At 44.9% G+C, this 19,931-nt stretch overlaps 1 protein-coding gene across 1 annotated transcript in view; it reads left to right on the forward strand.

The window, feature by feature from the left end:
- The first annotated feature begins 12,337 nt into the window (after positions 1 to 12,337).
- LOC143805871 (cytochrome P450 2F2-like) overlaps positions 12,338 to 19,931 on the forward strand; it is an 84,824-nt gene continuing 77,230 nt past the window's right edge. Inside the window, exon 1 of the mRNA XM_077285602.1 lies at positions 12,338 to 12,429. The gene's annotated coding sequence lies outside the window, so the exon portion shown is untranslated. The remainder of the gene's footprint in view (positions 12,430 to 19,931) is intronic.

Genomic DNA, 19,931 nt, shown 5'->3' on the forward strand with positions numbered 1-19,931 from the left:
TCCTTTCTCTCAGACCTCACTCCTCAGGAGATCCTGTCCAGCAGGTTAAGATTGTAATTTCTTTGCTGCGAGGTGACCCTCAAAATTGGGCATTTTCATTGGCACCAGGGGATCCTGCGTTGCTCAATGTGGATGCGTTTTTCCTGGCTTTAGGGTTGCTTTATGAGGAACCTAATTTGGAGATTCAAGCTGAAAAAGCTTTGATAGCCCTATCTCAAGGGCAAGATAAAGCTGAGATATACTGCCAAAAATTTCGTAAATGGTCTGTGCTTACTCAGTGGAATGAGTGCGCCTTAGCGGCAAAATTCAGAGAGGGCCTTTCTGATGCCGTTAAAGATGTTATGGTCGGGTTCCCTGCGCCTACAGGTCTGAATGAGTCCATGACAATGGCAATTCAGATTGATCGGCGTTTGCGGGAGCGCAAACCCGTGCACCATTTGGCGGTATCTTCTGAAGAGACGCCAGAGAAAATGCAATGTGACAGAATTATGTCCAGAAGCGAGCGGCAGAATTATAGGCGTAAAAATGGGTTATGCTTCTATTGTGGTGATTCTGCTCATGTTATATCGGCATGCTCTAAACGTACTAGGAAGGTTGACAAGTCTATTTCAATTGGCACTTTACAGTCCAAATTTATTTTGTCTGTAACCTTGATTTGTTCATTATCAGTTATTACCGTGGATGCCTATGTGGACTCTGGCGCCGCTCTGAGTCTTATGGACTGGTCCTTTGCCAGGCGCTGTGGGTTTGATTTAGAGCCTCTGGAAGTCCCTATACCTCTGAAGGGTATTGATTCTACACCTTTGGCTTGTAATAAACCACAGTTCTGGACGCAAGTGACTATGCGTATGACTCCAGACCATCAGGAGGTGATTCGCTTCCTTGTGTTGTACAATTTACATGATGTTTTGGTGCTTGGATTACCATGGTTACAGTCTCATAACCCAGTCCTTGACTGGAAAGCTATGTCTGTGTTAAGCTGGGGATGTCGGGGGGCTCATGGGGACACTCCTTTGGTGTCCATTTCGTCATCTATTCCATCTGAGATTCCGGCATTTTTGTCTGATTATCGTGATATTTTTGAAGAGCCTAAAATTGGTTTACTCCCTCCTCACAGGGATTGTGATTGCGCCATAGATCTGATTCCTGGCAGTAAATTTCCAAAGGGTCGTTTGTTTAACCTATCTGTACCTGAACATGCTGCTATGCGCGAGTATATTAAGGAGTCCCTGGAAAAGGGACATATTCGTCCTTCTTCATCACCTTTAGGAGCCGGTTTTTTCTTTGTCTCTAAAAAGGATGGCTCTCTGAGGCCTTGTATTGATTATCGACTCCTGAATAAAATTACAGTCAAATATCAGTATCCGTTGCCTTTGCTGACTGATTTGTTTGCTCGCATAAGGGGGGCTAAGTGGTTCTCTAAGATTGATCTTCGTGGGGCGTATAATTTGGTGCGAATTAAGCAGGGGGATGAGTGGAAAACCGCATTTAATAAGCCTGAGGGCCATTTTGAGTATTTGGTAATGCCTTTCGGCCTTTCTAATGCACCTTCTGTCTTTCAGTCCTTAATGCATGATATTTTCCGTGAATATTTGGATAAATTTATGATAGTGTACTTGGATGATATTTTGATTTTTTCTGATGACTGGGAGTCTCATGTTCAGCAGGTCAGGAGGGTTTTTCAGGTTTTGCGGGAGAATTCTTTGTGTGTAAAGGGTTCAAAGTGTGTTTTTGGGGTTCAAAAAATTTCCTTTTTGGGGTACATTTTTTCCCCTTCTTCTATTGAGATGGACCCTGTCAAGGTTCGGGCTATTTACGACTGGACGCAGCCTACTTCTCTGAAGAGTCTCCAGAAATTCTTGGGCTTTGCTAATTTTTATCGTCGATTTATAGCTGGTTTTTCTGGCGTTGCTAAACCTCTGACGGATTTGACTAAAAAGGGTGCTGATGTTGCCAATTGGTCCCCTGCTGCCGTGGAGGCCTTTCGGGAGCTTAAGCGCCGCTTTTTGTCTGCCCCTGTGTTGCGCCAGCCTGATGTTTCTCTTCCCTTTCAGGTTGAGGTCGATGCTTCCGAGATCGGAGCGGGGGCGGTTTTGTCGCAGAAAAGTTCCGACTGCTCAGTGATGAGACCTTGTGCGTTCTTTTCACGAAAATTTTCGGCCGCCGAGCGAAACTATGATGTTGGTAATCGGGAGCTTTTGGCCATGAAGTGGGCATTTGAGGAGTGGCGTCATTGGCTTGAGGGTGCCAAACATCAGGTGGTAGTTTTGACTGATCACAAGAATTTAATTTATTTGGAGTCTGCCAGGCGCCTGAATCCTAGACAGGCACGTTGGTCGTTGTTCTTTTCCCGGTTTAATTTTGTGGTCTCGTACTTACCGGGTTCTAGGAATGTGAAAGCAGATGCTCTTTCTAGGAGTTTTGAGCCTGACTCTCCTGGGAATTCTGAACCTGCTGGTGTCCTTAAGGATGGAGTGGTTTTGTCTGCTGTCTCTCCAGATTTGCGATGTGCTTTGCAAGAATTTCAGGCGGATAGACCTGATCGTTGTCCGTCTGGTAGACTGTTTGTTCCTGACGAGTGGACCACTAGAGTCATCTCGGAAGTTCATTCTTCTACTCTGGCAGGTCATCCAGGAATTTTTGGCACCAGAGATTTGGTGGCTAGATCCTTCTGGTGGCCTTCCCTGTCTCGAGATGTGCGTGTTTTTGTGCAGTCTTGTGATGTGTGTGCTCGGGCCAAGCCTTGTTGTTCTAGGACTAGTGGGTTGTTGTTGCCCTTGCCTATTCCGAAGAGGCCTTGGACGCACATCTCTATGGACTTTATCTCGGACCTCCCTGTTTCTCAGAAGATGTCTGTCATCTGGGTGGTGTGTGACCGTTTTTCTAAAATGGTTCATTTGGTGCCATTGCCTAAGTTGCCTTCCTCATCTGAGTTGGTCCCTCTGTTTTTTCAAAATGTGGTTCGCTTGCATGGTATTCCGGAAAACATCGTTTCTGACAGGGGTACCCAGTTCGTGTCTAGATTTTGGCGGGCAGTCTGTGCCAGGTTGGGCATTGATTTGTCTTTTTCGTCTGCATTCCATCCTCAGACCAATGGCCAGACGGAACGAACTAATCAAACTTTGGAGACTTATTTGAGGTGTTTTGTGTCTGCGGATCAGGATGATTGGGTTGCCTTTCTGCCGTTGGCGAAGTTTGCTCTTAATAATCGGGCTAGTTCTGCCACTTTGGTTTCTCCTTTCTTTTGCAATTCAGGGTTTCATCCGCGTTTTTCATCTGGTCAGGTTGAATCTTCGGATTGTCCTGGAGTGGATGCGGTAGTGGATCGGTTGCATCAGATTTGGGGACAAGTGGTGGATAATTTGGAATTGTCCCAGGAGAGGACTCAGCAGTTTGCTAACCGCCGTCGTCGTGTTGGCCCCCACCTTCGTGTTGGGGACTTGGTGTGGTTGTCTTCCCGTTTTGTCCCTATGAGGGTTTCTTCTCCTAAATTTAAGCCTCGGTTCATCGGTCCTTATAGGATTTTGGAGATTCTTAACCCTGTCTCCTTTCGTTTGGACCTCCCGGCATCTTTCGCTATCCATAATGTGTTCCATCGGTCGCTGTTGCGGAGATATGAGGTACCGGTGGTTCCTTCTACTGAACCTCCTGCTCCTGTGCTGGTGGAGGGTGAATTGGAATACGTGGTAGAAAAGATCTTGGACTCCCGTATTTCCAGACGGAGACTTCAATATCTGGTTAAATGGAAGGGCTATGGTCAGGAAGATAATTCTTGGGTAACTGCCTCTGATGTTCATGCCTCGGATTTGGTTCGTGCCTTTCATAGGGCTCATCCAGATCGCCCTGGCGGTTCTTGTGAGGGTTCGGTGCCCTGTTGTGAAATTGGATTCTGGGCTCCCCCGGTGGCCACTTGTGGAATTGTACTTGTGTGCATCATCCCCTCTGTTCACCTGCTCCTATCAGGATGTGGGAGTCGCTATATAACCTTGCTCCTCTGTCAGTTTCATGCCGGTCAACAATGTAATCAGAAGCCTTCTGTGCATGTTCCTGCTACTAGACAACTCCTAGCTAAGTTGGACTTTTGTCCTTGTGTGTTTTTGCATTTTGTTCCTGTTCACAGCTGCTGTTTCGTTACTGTGTCTGGAAAGCTCTTGTGAGCGGAAATTGCCACTCTGGTGTTATGAGTTAATGCTAGAGTCTTAAAGTAATTTCTGGATGGTGTTTTGATAGGGTTTTCTGCTGACCATGAAAGTGCCCTTTCTGTCTTCATGCTATCTAGTAAGCGGACCTCGATTTTGCTAAACCTATTTTCATACTACGTTTGTCATTTCATCTAAAATCACCGCCAATATATGTGGGGGCCTCTGTCTGCCTTTTGGGAAAATTTCTCTAGAGGTGAGCCAGGACTGTCTTTTCCTCTGCTAGGATTAGGTAGTTCTCCGGCTGGCGCTGGGCATCTAGGGATAAAAAACGTAGGCATGCTACCCGGCCACTTCTAGTTGTGCGGCAGGTTTAGTTCATGGTCAGTATAGTTTCCATCTTCCAAGAGCTAGTTCTCATATATGCTGAGCTATGTCTGTGTTAAGCTGGGGATGTAAAGGAACTCATGGGGACGTACCTTTGGTTTCCATTTCATCATCTATTCCCTCTGAGATTCCTGAATTCTTGTCTGACTTTCGTGACGTTTTTGAAGAACCCAAGGTTGGTTCACTACCTCCGCACCGGGAGTGCGATTGTGCCATAGACTTGATCCCGGGTAGTAAATACCCTAAGGGTCGTTTATTTAATCTGTCTGTGCCTGAACACGCGGCTATGCGAGAATATATAAAGGAGTCCTTGGAAAAGGGACATATTCGTCCTTCGTCATCTCCCTTAGGAGCCGGTTGTTTCTTTGTGTCTAAGAAAGACGGCTCTTTGAGGCCGTGTATTGATTATCGACTTTTGAATAAAATCACGGTTAAATATCAATATCCGTTACCACTGCTTACTGATTTGTTTGCTCGTATAAAGGGGGCCAAGTGGTTCTCTAAGATTGATCTCCGTGGGGCGTATAATTTGGTGCGAATCAAGCAGGGGGATGAGTGGAAAACCGCATTTAATACGCCCGAGGGCCATTTTGAGTATTTGGTGATGCCTTTTGGTCTTTCAAATGCCCCTTCAGTCTTCCAGTCCTTTATGCATGACATTTTCCGCGATTATTTGGATAAATTTATGATTGTGTATCTGGATGATATTCTGATTTTTTCGGATGACTGGGACTCTCATGTCCAGCAGGTCAGGAGGGTTTTTCAGGTTTTGCGGTCTAATTCCTTGTGTGTGAAGGGTTCTAAGTGTGTTTTTGGGGTTCAAAAGATTTCCTTCTTGGGATACATTTTTTCCCCCTCTTCCATCGAGATGGATCCTGTCAAGGTTCAGGCTATTGGTGATTGGACGCAACCCTCTTCTCTTAAGAGTCTTCAGAAATTTTTGGGCTTTGCTAACTTTTATCGTCGATTTATTGCTGGTTTTTCTGATGTTGTAAAACCATTGACTGATTTGACTAAGAAGGGTGCTGATGTTGCTGATTGGTCCCCTGATGCTGTGGAGGCCTTTCGGGAGCTCAAGCGCCGCTTTTCTTCCGCCCCAGTGTTGCGTCAGCCTGATGTTGCTCTTCCTTTTCAGGTTGAGGTCGACGCTTCTGAAATCGGAGCTGGGGCGGTGTTGTCGCAGAGAAGTTCCGACTGCTCCGTGATGAGACCTTGTGCCTTTTTTTCCCGTAAATTTTCGCCCGCCGAGCGGAATTATGATATTGGGAATCGGGAGCTTTTGGCCATGAAGTGGGCTTTTGAGGAGTGGCGTCACTGGCTTGAGGGGGCCAGACATCAGGTGGTGGTATTGACTGACCACAAAAATTTAATTTACCTTGAGTCTGCCAGGCGCCTGAATCCTAGACAGGCGCGCTGGTCGTTGTTTTTCTCTCGGTTTAATTTTGTGGTGTCTTACCTACCGGGTTCTAAGAATGTTAAGGCGGATGCCCTTTCTAGGAGTTTTGAGCCTGACTCCCCTGGTAATTCTGAGCCCACAGGTATCCTTAAAGATGGAGTGATATTGTCTGCCGTTTCTCCAGACCTGCGGCGGGCCTTGCAGGAGTTTCAGGCGGATAGACCTGATCGTTGCCCACCTGGTAGACTGTTTGTTCCTGATGATTGGACCAGTAGAGTCATCTCTGAGGTTCATTCTTCTGCGTTGGCAGGTCATCCTGGAATCTTTGGTACCAGGGATTTGGTGGCAAGGTCCTTCTGGTGGCCTTCCCTGTCACGAGATGTGCGAGGCTTTGTGCAGTCTTGTGACGTTTGTGCTCGGGCCAAGCCTTGTTGTTCTCGGGCTAGTGGATTGTTGTTACCCTTGCCTATCCCGAAGAGGCCTTGGACGCACATCTCGATGGATTTTATTTCGGATCTGCCTGTTTCTCAGAAGATGTCTGTCATCTGGGTGGTGTGTGACCGTTTCTCTAAAATGGTCCATCTGGTTCCCTTGCCTAAGTTGCCTTCTTCTTCCGAGTTGGTTCCTCTGTTTTTTCAAAATGTTGTTCGTTTGCATGGTATTCCGGAGAATATCGTTTCTGACAGAGGGACCCAATTCGTGTCTAGATTTTGGCGGGCATTCTGTGCTAGGATGGGCATAGATTTGTCTTTTTCGTCTGCTTTCCATCCTCAGACTAATGGCCAGACCGAGCGGACTAATCAGACCTTGGAGACATATTTGAGGTGTTTTGTGTCTGCGGATCAGGATGATTGGGTTGCTTTTTTGCCTTTGGCGGAGTTCGCCCTCAATAATCGGGCCAGCTCTGCCACCTTGGTGTCCCCGTTTTTCTGTAATTCGGGGTTTCATCCTCGATTTTCCTCCGGTCAAGTGGAATCTTCGGATTGTCCTGGAGTGGATGCTGTGGTGGAGAGGTTGCATCAGATTTGGGGGCAGGTGGTGGACAATTTGAAGTTGTCCCAGGAGAAGACTCAGCTTTTTGCCAACCGCCGTCGTCGTGTTGGTCCTCGGCTTTGTGTTGGGGACTTGGTGTGGTTGTCTTCTCGTTTTGTCCCTATGAGGGTTTCTTCTCCTAAGTTTAAGCCTCGGTTCATCGGCCCGTACAAGATATTGGAGATTCTTAACCCTGTGTCCTTCCGTTTGGACCTCCCTGCATCCTTTTCGATTCATAATGTTTTTCATCGGTCATTGTTGCGCAGGTATGAGGTACCGGCTGTGCCTTCCGTTGAGCCTCCTGCTCCGGTGTTGGTTGAGGGTGAGTTGGAGTACGTTGTGGAAAAGATCTTAGACTCTCGTGTTTCCAGACGGAAACTCCAGTATCTGGTCAAATGGAAGGGATACGGTCAGGAGGATAATTCTTGGGTCACTGCCTCTGATGTTCATGCCTCCGATCTTGTCCGTGCCTTTCATAGGGCTCATCCTGATCGCCCTGGTGGTTCTGGTGAGGGTTCGGTGCCCCCTCCTTGAGGGGGGGGTACTGTTGTGAAATTGGATTCTGGGCTCCCCCGGTGGCCACTTGTGGAATTGTACTTGTGTGCATCATCCCCTCTGTTCACCTGCTCCTATCAGGATGTGGGAGTCGCTATATAACCTTGCTCCTCTGTCAGTTTCATGCCGGTCAACAATGTAATCAGAAGCCTTCTGTGCATGTTCCTGCTACTAGACAACTCCTAGCTAAGTTGGACTTTTGTCCTTGTGTGTTTTTGCATTTTGTTCCTGTTCACAGCTGCTGTTTCGTTACTGTGTCTGGAAAGCTCTTGTGAGCGGAAATTGCCACTCTGGTGTTATGAGTTAATGCTAGAGTCTTAAAGTAATTTCTGGATGGTGTTTTGATAGGGTTTTCTGCTGACCATGAAAGTGCCCTTTCTGTCTTCATGCTATCTAGTAAGCGGACCTCGATTTTGCTAAACCTATTTTCATACTACGTTTGTCATTTCATCTAAAATCACCGCCAATATATGTGGGGGCCTCTGTCTGCCTTTTGGGAAAATTTCTCTAGAGGTGAGCCAGGACTGTCTTTTCCTCTGCTAGGATTAGGTAGTTCTCCGGCTGGCGCTGGGCATCTAGGGATAAAAAACGTAGGCATGCTACCCGGCCACTTCTAGTTGTGCGGCAGGTTTAGTTCATGGTCAGTATAGTTTCCATCTTCCAAGAGCTAGTTCTCATATATGCTGGGCTATGTTCTCTCGCCATTGAGAATCATGACAGTGCCCCCTCCTTAAGGGGAGGGTACTGTTGTGTATCCGCTTTTTGGGCTCCCCTGGTGGTTGCTGGTGGTATTGGTGACTTGTTTGCACTTTGCTGCTTCTGTTCACCTGCTTCCATCAGCGTTTGGGAGTTTCCTATTTAGCCTTGCTCTCCAGTCATTTCCTTGCAGGTCATCATTGTAACCAGAGCCTTCGGTTGCATGTTCCTGCTACTAGTCTGCTGATCAGCTAAGTGGACTTTGTCCTTTTGTTTTGGTATCTTTTGTCCAGTTTGCAGTTTTTGTAATTCTCTGTAGCTGGAAGCTCTTGCGGGCTGAAATTGCCACTCCTGTGTCATGAGTTGACACAGGAGTCTTAAAGTAATTTCAGGATGGTTTTTGAAAGGGTTTTCAGTTGACCGTGAAGTCCTCTTTTGTATCCTTCTGCTATCTAGTAAGTGGACCTCTCTTTGCTAAATCTACTTTCATACTGTGTATGTCTTTTCCTCTTAATTCACCGTTATTACATGTGGGGGGCTGCTATCATCTTTTGGGGTATTTCCCTAGAGGTAAGCCAGGTCTGTTTCTTCCTCTGCCAGGCGTAGTTAGTCCTCCGGCTGGCGCGTGGCATTTAGGAAGCCGTAGGTATGCTCCCTGGCTACTATTAGTTGTGTGGTAGATTTAGCTCACGGTCAACTCGAGTTTCCATCACCCGAGAGCTCGTTCGTTATTTATATGTTTCTTACGTTCCCTTGCCATTGGGAACCATGACACAGAGCTCTCCCGTGTGCCCAAACAGGGGTTTACCCCAACATATGGGGTATCGGCGTAATCAGGACAAATTGGACAACATCTTTTGGGGTCCAATTTCTCCTGTTACCCTTGGGAATATACAAAACTGGGGGCTAAAATATACGTTTTGTGGGAAAAAAAGGATTTTTTATTTTCACGGCTCTGCGTTGTAAACTGTAGTGAAACACTTGGGGGTTCAAAGTTCTCACAACACATCTATTTAAGTTCCTTGGGGGGTCTAGTTTCCAATATGGGTTCACTTGTGGGGGGTTTGTACTGTTTGGGTACATCAGGGGCTCTGCAAATGCAACGTGACGCCTGCAGACCAATGCATTTAAGTCTGCATTCCAAATGGCGCTCCTTCCCTTCCCGAGCTCTGTCATGCGCCCAAACAGTGGTTCCCCCCACATATGGGGTATCAGCATACTCAGGACAAATTGGACAACAACTTTGTGGTCCAATTTATCCTGATACCCTTGTGAAAATACAAAACTGGGGGCTAAAAAATCATTTTTGTGAAAAAAAAAAAGAATTTTTATTTTCACGGCTCTTCGTTATAAACTGTAGTGAAACACTTGGGGGTTCAAAGTTCTCACAGCACATCTAGATAAGTTCCTTGGGAGGTCTAGTTTCCAATATGGGGTCACTTGTGGGGGGTTTGTACTGTTTGGATATATCAGGGGCCCTGCAAATGCAACATGACGCCTGCAGACCAATCCATTTAAGTCTGCATTCCAAATGGCGCTCCTTCCCTTCCGAGCTCTGTCATGCGCCCAAACAGTGGTTCCCCCCACATATGGGGTATCAGCATACTCAGGACAAATTGGACAACAACTTTTGTGGTCCAATTTATCCTGATACCCTTGTGAAAATACAAAACTGGGGGCTAAAAAATCATTTTTGTGAAAAAAAAAGAATTTTTATTTTCACGGCTCTGCGTTATAAACTGTAGTGAAACACTTGGGGGTTCAAAGTTCTCGCAACACATCTAGATAAGTTCCTTGGGAGGTCTAGTTTCCAATATGGGGTCACTTGTGGGGGGGTTGTACTGTTTGGGTACATCAGGGGCTCTGCAAATGTAACGTGACGTCTGCAGACCAATCCATCTAAGTCTGCATTCCAAATGGCGCTCCTTCCCTTCCGAGCTCAGTCATGCACCCAAACAGTGGTTCCCCCCAACATATGGGGTATCAGTGTACTCAGGACAAATTGGACAACAACTTTTGCGATCCAATTTATCCTGGTACCCTTGTGAAAATACAAAACTGGGGGCTAAAAAATCATTTTTGTGAAGAAAAAAAAAGAATTTTTATTTTCACGGCTCTGCGTTATAAACTGTAGTGAAACACTTGGGGGTTCAAAGCTCTCAAAACACATCTAGATAAGTTCCTTAGGGGCTCTACTTTCCATAATGGTGTCAATTGTGGGGGTTTTTAATGTTTAGGCACATCAGGGGCTCTCCAAACCCAACATGGCGTCCCATCTTAATTCCAGTCAATTTTGCATTGAAAATTAAAATAGCGCTCCTTCCCTTCCGAGCTCTGCTATGCGCCCAAACAGTGGTTTACCCCCACATATGGGGTATCGTCGTACTCAGCACAAATTGCACAACAACTTTTGTGGTCTAATTTCTTCTCTTACCCTTGGGGAAATAAAAAAATGGGGGCGAAAAGATAATTTTTGTGAAAAAATATGATTTTTTATTTTTACGGCTCTGCATTATAAACTTCTGTGAAGCACTTGTTGGGTCAAAGTGCTCAACACACATCTAGATAAGTTCCTTAAGGGGTCTACTTTCCAAATTGGTGTCACTTGTGGGGGGTTTCAATGTTTAGGCACATCATGGGCTCTCCAAACGCAACATGGCGTCCCATCTCAATTCCTGTCAATTTTGCATTGAAAAGTCAAATGGCGCTCCTTCCCTTCCGAGCTCTTCCCTGCGCCCAAACAATGGTTTACACCCACATATGGGGTATCAGCATGCTCAGGACAAATTGCACAACAATTTTGTGGGTCCAATTTCTTCTCTTACCCTTGGGAAAATAAAAAATTGGGGGTGAAAAGATCATTTTTGTGAAAAAATATGATTTTTTATTTTTTACGGCTCTGCATTATAAACTTCTGTGAAGCATTTGTTGGGTCAAAGTGCTCACCACACATCTAGATGAGTTCCTTAGGGGGTCTACTTTCCAAAATGGTGTCACTTGTGGGGGGTTTCAATGTTTAGGCACATCAGGGGCTCTCCAAATGCAACATGGCGTCCCATCTCAATTCCAGTCAATTTTGCATTGAAAAGTCAAATGGCGCTCCTTTCCTTCCGAGCTCTGCCATGCGCCCAAACAGTGGTTTACCCCCACATATGGGGTATCAGCGTACTCAGGACAAATTGTACAACAACTTTTGTCATCCATTTGCTCCTGTTACCCTTGTTAAAATAAAACAAATTGGAGCTGAATTAAATTTTGTGTGAAAAAAAGTTAAATGTTCATTTTTATTTAAACATTCCAAAAATTCCTGTGAAACACCTGAAGGGTTAATAAACTTCTTGAATGTGGTTTTGAGCACCTTGAGGGGCGCAGTTTTTAGAATGGTGTCATACTTGGGTATTTTCTATCATATAGACCCCTCAAAATGACTTCAAATGAGATGTGGTCCCTAAAAAAAAATGGTGTTGTAAAAATGAGAAATTTCTGGTCAACTTTTAACCCTTATAACTCCCTAACAAAAAAAATGTTGGTTCCAAAATTGTTCTGATGTAAAGTAGACATGTATGAAATGTATGAAATTAAGTATTTTGCGTGACATATGTCTGTGATTTAAGGGCATAAAAATTCAAAGTTGGAAAATTGCGACATTTTCAAAATTTTCGCCAAATATTCATTTTTTTCACAAATAAACGCAAGTTATATCGAAGAAATTTTACCACTATCATGAAGTACAATATGTCATGAGAAAAAAGTGTCAGAATCGCCAAGATCCGTTGAAGCGTTCAAGAGTTATAACCTCATAAAGGGACAGTGGTCAGAATTGTAAAAATTGGCCCGGTCATTAACGTGCAAACGACCCTTGGGGTTGAAGTGGTTAAGGCCTGATTGATTACGTTAATGTATCTTTAAAATGTTTTGGTGAACAGCTAAAATGACAAAACTTGTGTCACTGTCCAAATATTTCTGGTCCTGACTGCATTTATCATTCTGCTCATATTTGGAGTCCGCGAATAATCACAAAATATAAATGACAACAGACCTGAAAGAGTCAGTTATGAAATGTTTTCCTTTTTTTTTTTTTTGGCAATATTTGGCACCTTGACAGAGCATTTCTGTCTCTCCCCACATACACGTGACTAAGAACTGAACATTACTTAGAGCTAACTATTGTGTAATCATAGGTTATTCCGAAAAGAAGTCGAGGTCCACACGCTGCAGTTTAACGTAAGTGACTTTCAATTCACTTTCGATCATGTCACCATTTAATGCTATCCTTATTGAAATGTTTTTATATTATGGCAGTGATATTATTGGGTTATTATTATATGTCTCATGCTCTACTATTACATGAATGTCGGGGAAAATGGGTCCAGGGTCAAAAAGCAAAGTAGAACTTATCTATTTTCAATTTTTAGACAGTTTACTCATAATTTTAATCAGATTAATACCACCAGATAGTGCTGATATGACATTGTCATATACAGCCTATATAACATTACCAGATGTTACCAAAAATATGCAAAATCATTAAAGAAGAATACAAATAACACTGACTCTACGGATGGCTCAATATGATACAATTCACATACAAGCTGAAGAAAAGTGCCAAATATTGCCAAGAATTGCCAGGTGGTTTTGCCGCTGCGTATTTGGCCGCTTAGTAAATGAGCGTCTTAAATATTTTAAGTTTTTCATTGACATTTAGTTGAAAAATTGCCAATTTCAGGACGGATCTAAAACCAAAGAAGCACAAGCTGCAAACTATAACTTTGTCAAATCTGAGAAGAAATATTTGCTTTTTGAGGGGTGTGGAAGAAAGCGATAATTTTATTTTCTTCTACTGGTGTCACATGAGCCATACTAAAATGTTCTCTCTTCTGGAGTATAATGAATTCCATTTTTCTTTTTTTTTTTGACCCCTTAGATACTAGACTAAAAATTAAATTGGGGCAGAGATTTATTAATTATGTGCCAGAATTCCTGCTGATAAACTGTCCTTTATGATGTGCACAATATTTGTTAATAATCTTGCTTGTGGTGATTATGAGTCAGATGCTCAAATGTGATTTTGTAGGGAATAGATATCCTATTGTCCGGTTCAGTAGTGAGGATGAAGACAGCAAGATTGTGGGATGTTTTGTAAATCGATAAGGTCAAGGAAAATTTAAAAAAAAAAGAAAGAAGAGAAACAAAAAACAATTTTTTTAAACAGAAAATGTTGATTAAGACTATTGTTCATTTTTGAAGACACATTTTGTAAATTTGAAGGCATTAACCATAAAGAATGTGTCCGATTGTGCTGTGTCACTTCTACCGTTAAAGCTTACCACCACCACTATTTCAGAAAAGAGGCAGAGGTCACGTAAACACACCAGAAATTGCAACTACATATTGAGCAAAACATTTGCTGCATTTATCATTTTTTCTGGTATAGAGATGATTGATGATTCCCCTGTATGGTGGTACAGCACATAAGCCTAGCAAACTGACATTTTTTACCTTGCAGAACATGGATCCACCAACATTTGGACATTTTCCTGAGAACTCTCGTTGTCTCCTACTCAGCAAATACATTGCTTAGGTTATCTGGCTTCTCTAGAAACTTAATGTCTGTTCATGAGATGATGAACCAAAAAGTTATCAGACATAGATGCCAATCAAATATAAGAGAGTTTATCTGAGGACACCAAATCTGTCTTTCTCTCTGTCACTCTCCTTCTTTGTCTCCCTCTATTTCTCTGTCTCATTTTCTCTGCCTTTCTCTCTTTCTGTCTCTCTGTCTTTGTCTGTCTCCTCTATTCTCATATTCAAATTCAAATGAGCTTTATTGGCAGGACTAAGTACATGTTAGCATTGCCAAAGCATATGGTAAAAATAGGGGTATGGGGTGGGGTAGGGAGGCATATAGAGGTCCAGGATATATCAGGCTCCTTTTAGAGGATAGGGGACATGTGTATGGTAGGGTATAGGAGTCCATGACATATCAGGCTCTTTAGTCAGGGGATAGGGACATGTCCAGGGTGGGGTACAGGAGTCCATGACATATCAGGCTCCTCTTAGTCTGTGGCAGGCACTGACATATTCCGCTGCACTTTCCTCTTCCCCCAGTATTATCGGTAGTTTCTCTTCCTCCTCCATGGAGGTGAAGCCTGGGAGGAGATCAGACAGTCTCTTGAAGTGAGTGTCCTTCACTGCAGAGTATTTGGGGCACCTCAACAGGAAGTGGGCCTCATCCTCCACTCCTCCTGGGGGCACTGCTGGCAGAGTCTGCTCTCTCGGGGCTTGAAGTTCTGTCGGTGCCGCCCAGATTTGATGAGTAGGCTGTGGGCACTCAGTATCGGCTCAGGATCTGTCGCTCTTTGGGGTTTTCTAGTTTATCTAGATATGGGGCCAGTTTGTACTTCCTCTGTAGGTTCTGGTATATCGTCAGTTTTTGGGATTTGTTTATGTCGTTCCTCCAGATGCTGAGATATTCCTCTTTGACTTTGTATATCATCTTCTGGATTTCACCTTTTGTCAGGCCATGTAGGTTGATGGCTTGGTCAGACTGGCTATGGGTACTTTTTGTTGGGGCGGCTTCCTGGTGTACGAAGGCTTTGGAATGGTATGAACTGGGACTGCTAATTTGTAGACAAGCCTTGAATGACAGTGCCTTCTTCTTTATTGCGACATGTAGTGGGAATCTGCCCAGCTCTGCTCGGCAGGCACTGTTTGATATGCTCCGATGTACTTGGAGAAGATGCTTGCAGAACTCTAGGTGGAATATTTCAGTCGGCTCAGCATCCTACTTTGACCAGTTTGGGTATGAGGCTGGGCCCCAGACCTCACTGCCGTACAGAAGGATTGGGGCAATGATGGAGTCAAAGATTTTTAGCCAGACGGTTACTGGTGCCTTGAGATGGTAAAGACATCTTCTGATGGCACAGAAGGCTTTGGATGCCTTGTCTTTTAGTAACTCTATGGCTTTCTTGAAGCTCCCTGACTGTCTGAGTTCGAGGCCCAGGTAGGTGTACCTGTTGGTTTCTGTAAATGGACGGTTGTCTATCACAAAGGTAGGATGTTATGACCTGATGGGTACGAAGCAGTGCTGAGATGACCTGGTGGGTAAAACCAATCATGTACAAGCTCTGAGGAGGTGGTAACTTTACTGACCGCAAGCCCTACACCTAACACCAACACTAGAAATAGCCGTGGAGCGTTCCTATCTCTGCCTAGACGCCTCTTCACAGCCTAAGAGCTAACTACCCCTGAAGATGGAAACGGAAAACTATCTCGCCTCAGAGAAACCCCCAAAGGAAAGATAGCCCCCCACAAATATTGACGGTGAGTGAAGAGGGAAATGACGAACTCAGAAATGAAACTAGATTTTAGCAAAGGAGGCCAAAACTATCTAAATAGACAGAGATAGAAAAGGCTACTGTGCGGTCAGTATTAAAAAACTAAATATCCATGCAGAGTTTACAAAAAATAACCTCCACACCGACTCACGGTGTGGAGGGGCAAATCTGCTACCCCAGAGCTTCCAACTAGCCGCAATAATTCATACTGGCAAGCTGGACAAAAAGACATAACATTAACTTGAACTGAAGGTCATAAGCAGGGAAATACCCCAAAAACTAGCAGACTTATCTTAAGCTGAAATGAACTGGCCAACAGAGCACTTCCAGGAAAGGACTGAGTCCACAGGAGGAACATTGACAGCTGGCATTGACTACAGACAAGAGCCCAGTTAAATAACAAGACCAGGGAACCGATTAGTGAATGCAGCTGCTAAGTTCCACCAGAAACCACCAGAGGGAGCCCAAGAACGGAATTCAGAACAGTACCCCCCCCCCCCTTGATGAGGGGTCACCGAACCCTCACCAGAGCCCCCAGGCCGATCGGGACGAGCCAAATGAAAAGCACGCACCAAATCGGCAGCATGGACATCAGAGGCAAAAACCCAAGAATTATGCTCCTGGCCATAACCCTTCCACTTGACCAGATACTGAAGTTTCCGCCTCGAAAGACGAGAATCCAAAATCTTCTCCACCACATATTCCAATTCCCCCTCAACCAACACCAGAGCAGGAGGGTCAACAGAGGGGACCATGGGCACCACATATCTCCACAACAAAGATCTATGGAACACATTATGAATGGCAAAAGAAGCTGGAAGGGCCAAACGAAAAAACACCGGATTGATAATTTCTGAAATCCTATAAGGACCAATAAAACGAGGCTTGAACTTAGGAGAAGAGACCTTCATAGGAACATGAGGAGACGACAACCAGACCAAATCCCCAACCCGAAGCCGGGGACCAACGCACCGACGGCGGTTAGCAAAACGTTGAGCCTTTTCCTGAGACAATGTTAAATTGTCAACCACATGAGTCCAAATCCGCTGCAACCTGTCCACTACAGAATCTACCCCAGGACAGTCCGAAGGCTCAACCTGCCCTGAGGAAAAACGAGGATGAAAACCGAAGTTACAAAAAAAAGGCGAAACCAAAGTAGCCGAACTAGCCCAATTATTAAGGGCAAACTCGGCCAACGGCAAAAAAGTAACCCAATCATCCTGATCAGCAGACACAAAGCAACTCAAATAGGTTTCCAAGGTCTGATTGGTTCGCTCCGTCTGTCCATTTGTCTGAGGGTGAAATGCCAAAGAAAAAGACAAATTAATGCCCATTCTAGCACAAAAGGACCGCCAAAACCTAGAAACAAATTGGGTACCTCTGTCAGACACAATATTCTCCGGAATACCATGCAAATGAACCACATGCTGAAAAAATAAAGGAACCAAATCAGAGGAGGAAGGCAACTTAGGCAAAGGTACCAAGTGGACCATTTTAGAAAACTGGTCAAAAACCACCCAGATGACAGACATCTTCTGAGAGACAGAAAGATCAGAAATAAAATCCATGGAGATATGTGTCCAGGGCCTCTCAGGGATAGGCAAAGGCAAAAGCAACCCACTGGCACGAGAACAGCAGGGCTTGGCCCGGGCACAGGTCCCACAGGACTGCACAAAAGAACGCACATCCTGCGACAAGGAAGGCCACCAAAAGGACCTGGCACCCAAATCTCTGTTACCAAAAATCCCCGGATGACCAGCCAATACAGAACAATGAATCTCAGAAATTACCTTACTAGTCCATCTATCAGGAACAAACAGCTTCCCCACAGGACAGCGGTCAGCTCTATCAGCCTGAAACTCCTGAAGCACCCGCCGCAAATTAGGGGAGATGGCAGAAAGAATCACCCCCTCCTTGAGAATACCAGCCGGCTCAAGGACTCCCGGAGAATCAGGCAAAAAGCTCCTAGACAGGGCATCAGCCTTCACATTCTTAGATCCCGGAAGATACGAGACCACAAAAAATCGAAACAGGAGAAAAACAAAGACCACCGAGCCTGTCTAGGATTCAACCGCTTGGCAGACTCGAGGTAAATCAGATTCTTGTGATCAGTCAAGACCACAACACGATGCTTAGCTCCCTCAAGCCAATGTCGCCACTCCTCAAATGCCCACTTCATAGCCAACAACTCCCGATTGCCGATATCATAATTACGCTCAGCAGGCGAAAACTTTCTAGAGAAGAAAGCACACGGTTTCAATACAGAGCCATCAGAACTTCACTGAGACAAAACAGCTCCTGCCCCAATCTCAGAAGCGTCAACCTCAACCTGAAAAGGGAGAGAGACATCTGGCTGACACAAGACAGGGGCAGAAGTAAAACGATGCTTAAGCTCCTGAAAGGCCTCCACAGCCGCAGAGGACCAATTCACCACATCAGCACCCTTCTTGGTCAAATCGGTCAGGGGTTTAACCACAGTAGAAAAATTAGCAATGAAGCGGTGATAAAAATTAGCAAAGCCCAAAAATTTCTGAAGGCTCTTCACAGATGTGGGCTGAGTCCAATCATAAATAGCCTGGTCCTTAACAGGGTCCATTTCATTAGCCGAAGGGGAAAAAATGAACCCCAGAAAAGAAACCTTCTGAACTCCAAAAAGGCACTTAGACCCCTTCACAAACAGTGCATTAGCACGAAGAATCTGAAAAACCATCCTGACCTGCTTCACATGAGACTCCCAATCATCGGAAAAAAACAAAATATCATCCAAATATACAATCATGAATTTATCCAGATACTCCCGGAAAATATCATGCATAAAGGACTGAAACACAGATGGAGCATTAGATAGCCTGAAAGGCATCACAAGATATTCAAAATGGCCTTCGGGCGTATTAAATGCTGTTTTCCATTCATCACCCTGTTTGATGCGGACAAGATTATATGCCCCTCGAAGGTCAATCTTGGTAAACCAGCTAGCCCCTTTAATCCGAGCAAACAAATCAGAGAGCAAAGGTAAAGGGTACTGGAATTTGACCGTGATCTTATTGAGAAGGCGATAATCTATACAGGGCCTCAAGGAGCCATCCTTCTTGGCAACAAAAAAGAACCCTGCTCCCAACGGTGACGAAGACGGGCGAATATGCCCCTTCTCCAAGGACTCCTTTACATAACTCCGCATAGCGGCATGCTCTGGCACAGACAGATTGAAGAGTCGGCCCTTAGGGAACTTACAGCCAGGAATCAAATTAATGGCGCAATCACAGTCCCTATGAGGATGCAGGGGACTGGATTTGGGCTCTTCAAATATATCCTGGAAATCCGACAAAAACTCAGGAACTTCAGAAGGAGGGGACGAAGAAATTGACATCAGAGGAATATCACTATGTATCCCCTGGCAACCCCAACTAGTCACAGACATAGATTTCCAATCCAGCACAGGATTATGTACCTGTAACCATGGAAACCCCAGCACAACCACATCATGCAAATTATGCAACACCAAAAAGCGAATGTTTTCCTGATGTGCCGGAGCCATGTTCATGGCTAACTGTGTCCAGTACTGAGGTTTATTCTTGGCCAATGGCGTAGCATCAATCCCCCTCAAGGGAATAGGGCTCTGCAAAGGCTCCAAGGAAAAACCACAGCGCCTGGCAAATTCCAGGTCCGTTAAGTTCAGGGCAGCGCCAGAATCCACAAATGCCATTACAGAAAAGGACGACAATGAGCAAATCAGGGTAATAGACAAGATAAATTTAGGCTGTACAGTACTGATGGTAACCGACCTAGCAGCCCTCCTAGTACGCTTCGGGCAGTCAGAGACAGCATGAGTAGCGTCACCACAGTAAAAACACAGCCCATTCTGACGTCTGAACTCCTGCCGTTCTGCTCTCGTCAAAGTCCCATCACATTGCATAGGCTCAGGACTCTGCTCAGCGGACACCGCCATATGGTGCACCACCTTATGTTCACGTAGGCGCCGATCAATCTGAATGGCCAGAGACATTGATTCGTTCAAACCAGCAGGCGTGGGGAACCCCACCATAACATCTTTAAGGGCTTCAGAAAGACCCTTTCTGAAAATAGCCGCCAGAGCATCCTCATTCCATTTTGTAAGCACAGACCACTTTCTAAATTTCTGACAATATATCTCTACTGCTTCCTGCCCCTGACACAGGGCCAGCAAGATTTTTTCTGCCTGATCCACAGAATTAGGTTCATCATAAAGCAGTCCGAGTGCTTGAAAAAATGCATCTACATTGAGCAATGCAGGATTCCCTGGCTCAAGGGAGAATGCCCAGTCTTGCGGGTCTCCCCGGAGCAGAGAAATAACAATCTTCACCTGCTGAACGGAGTCACCAGAGGAACGAGGTCTCAGAGCAAAAAACGATC

This window comes from Ranitomeya variabilis, chromosome 2, assembly GCF_051348905.1.
Source record: "Ranitomeya variabilis isolate aRanVar5 chromosome 2, aRanVar5.hap1, whole genome shotgun sequence".
NCBI lineage: Eukaryota > Metazoa > Chordata > Amphibia > Anura > Dendrobatidae > Ranitomeya > Ranitomeya variabilis.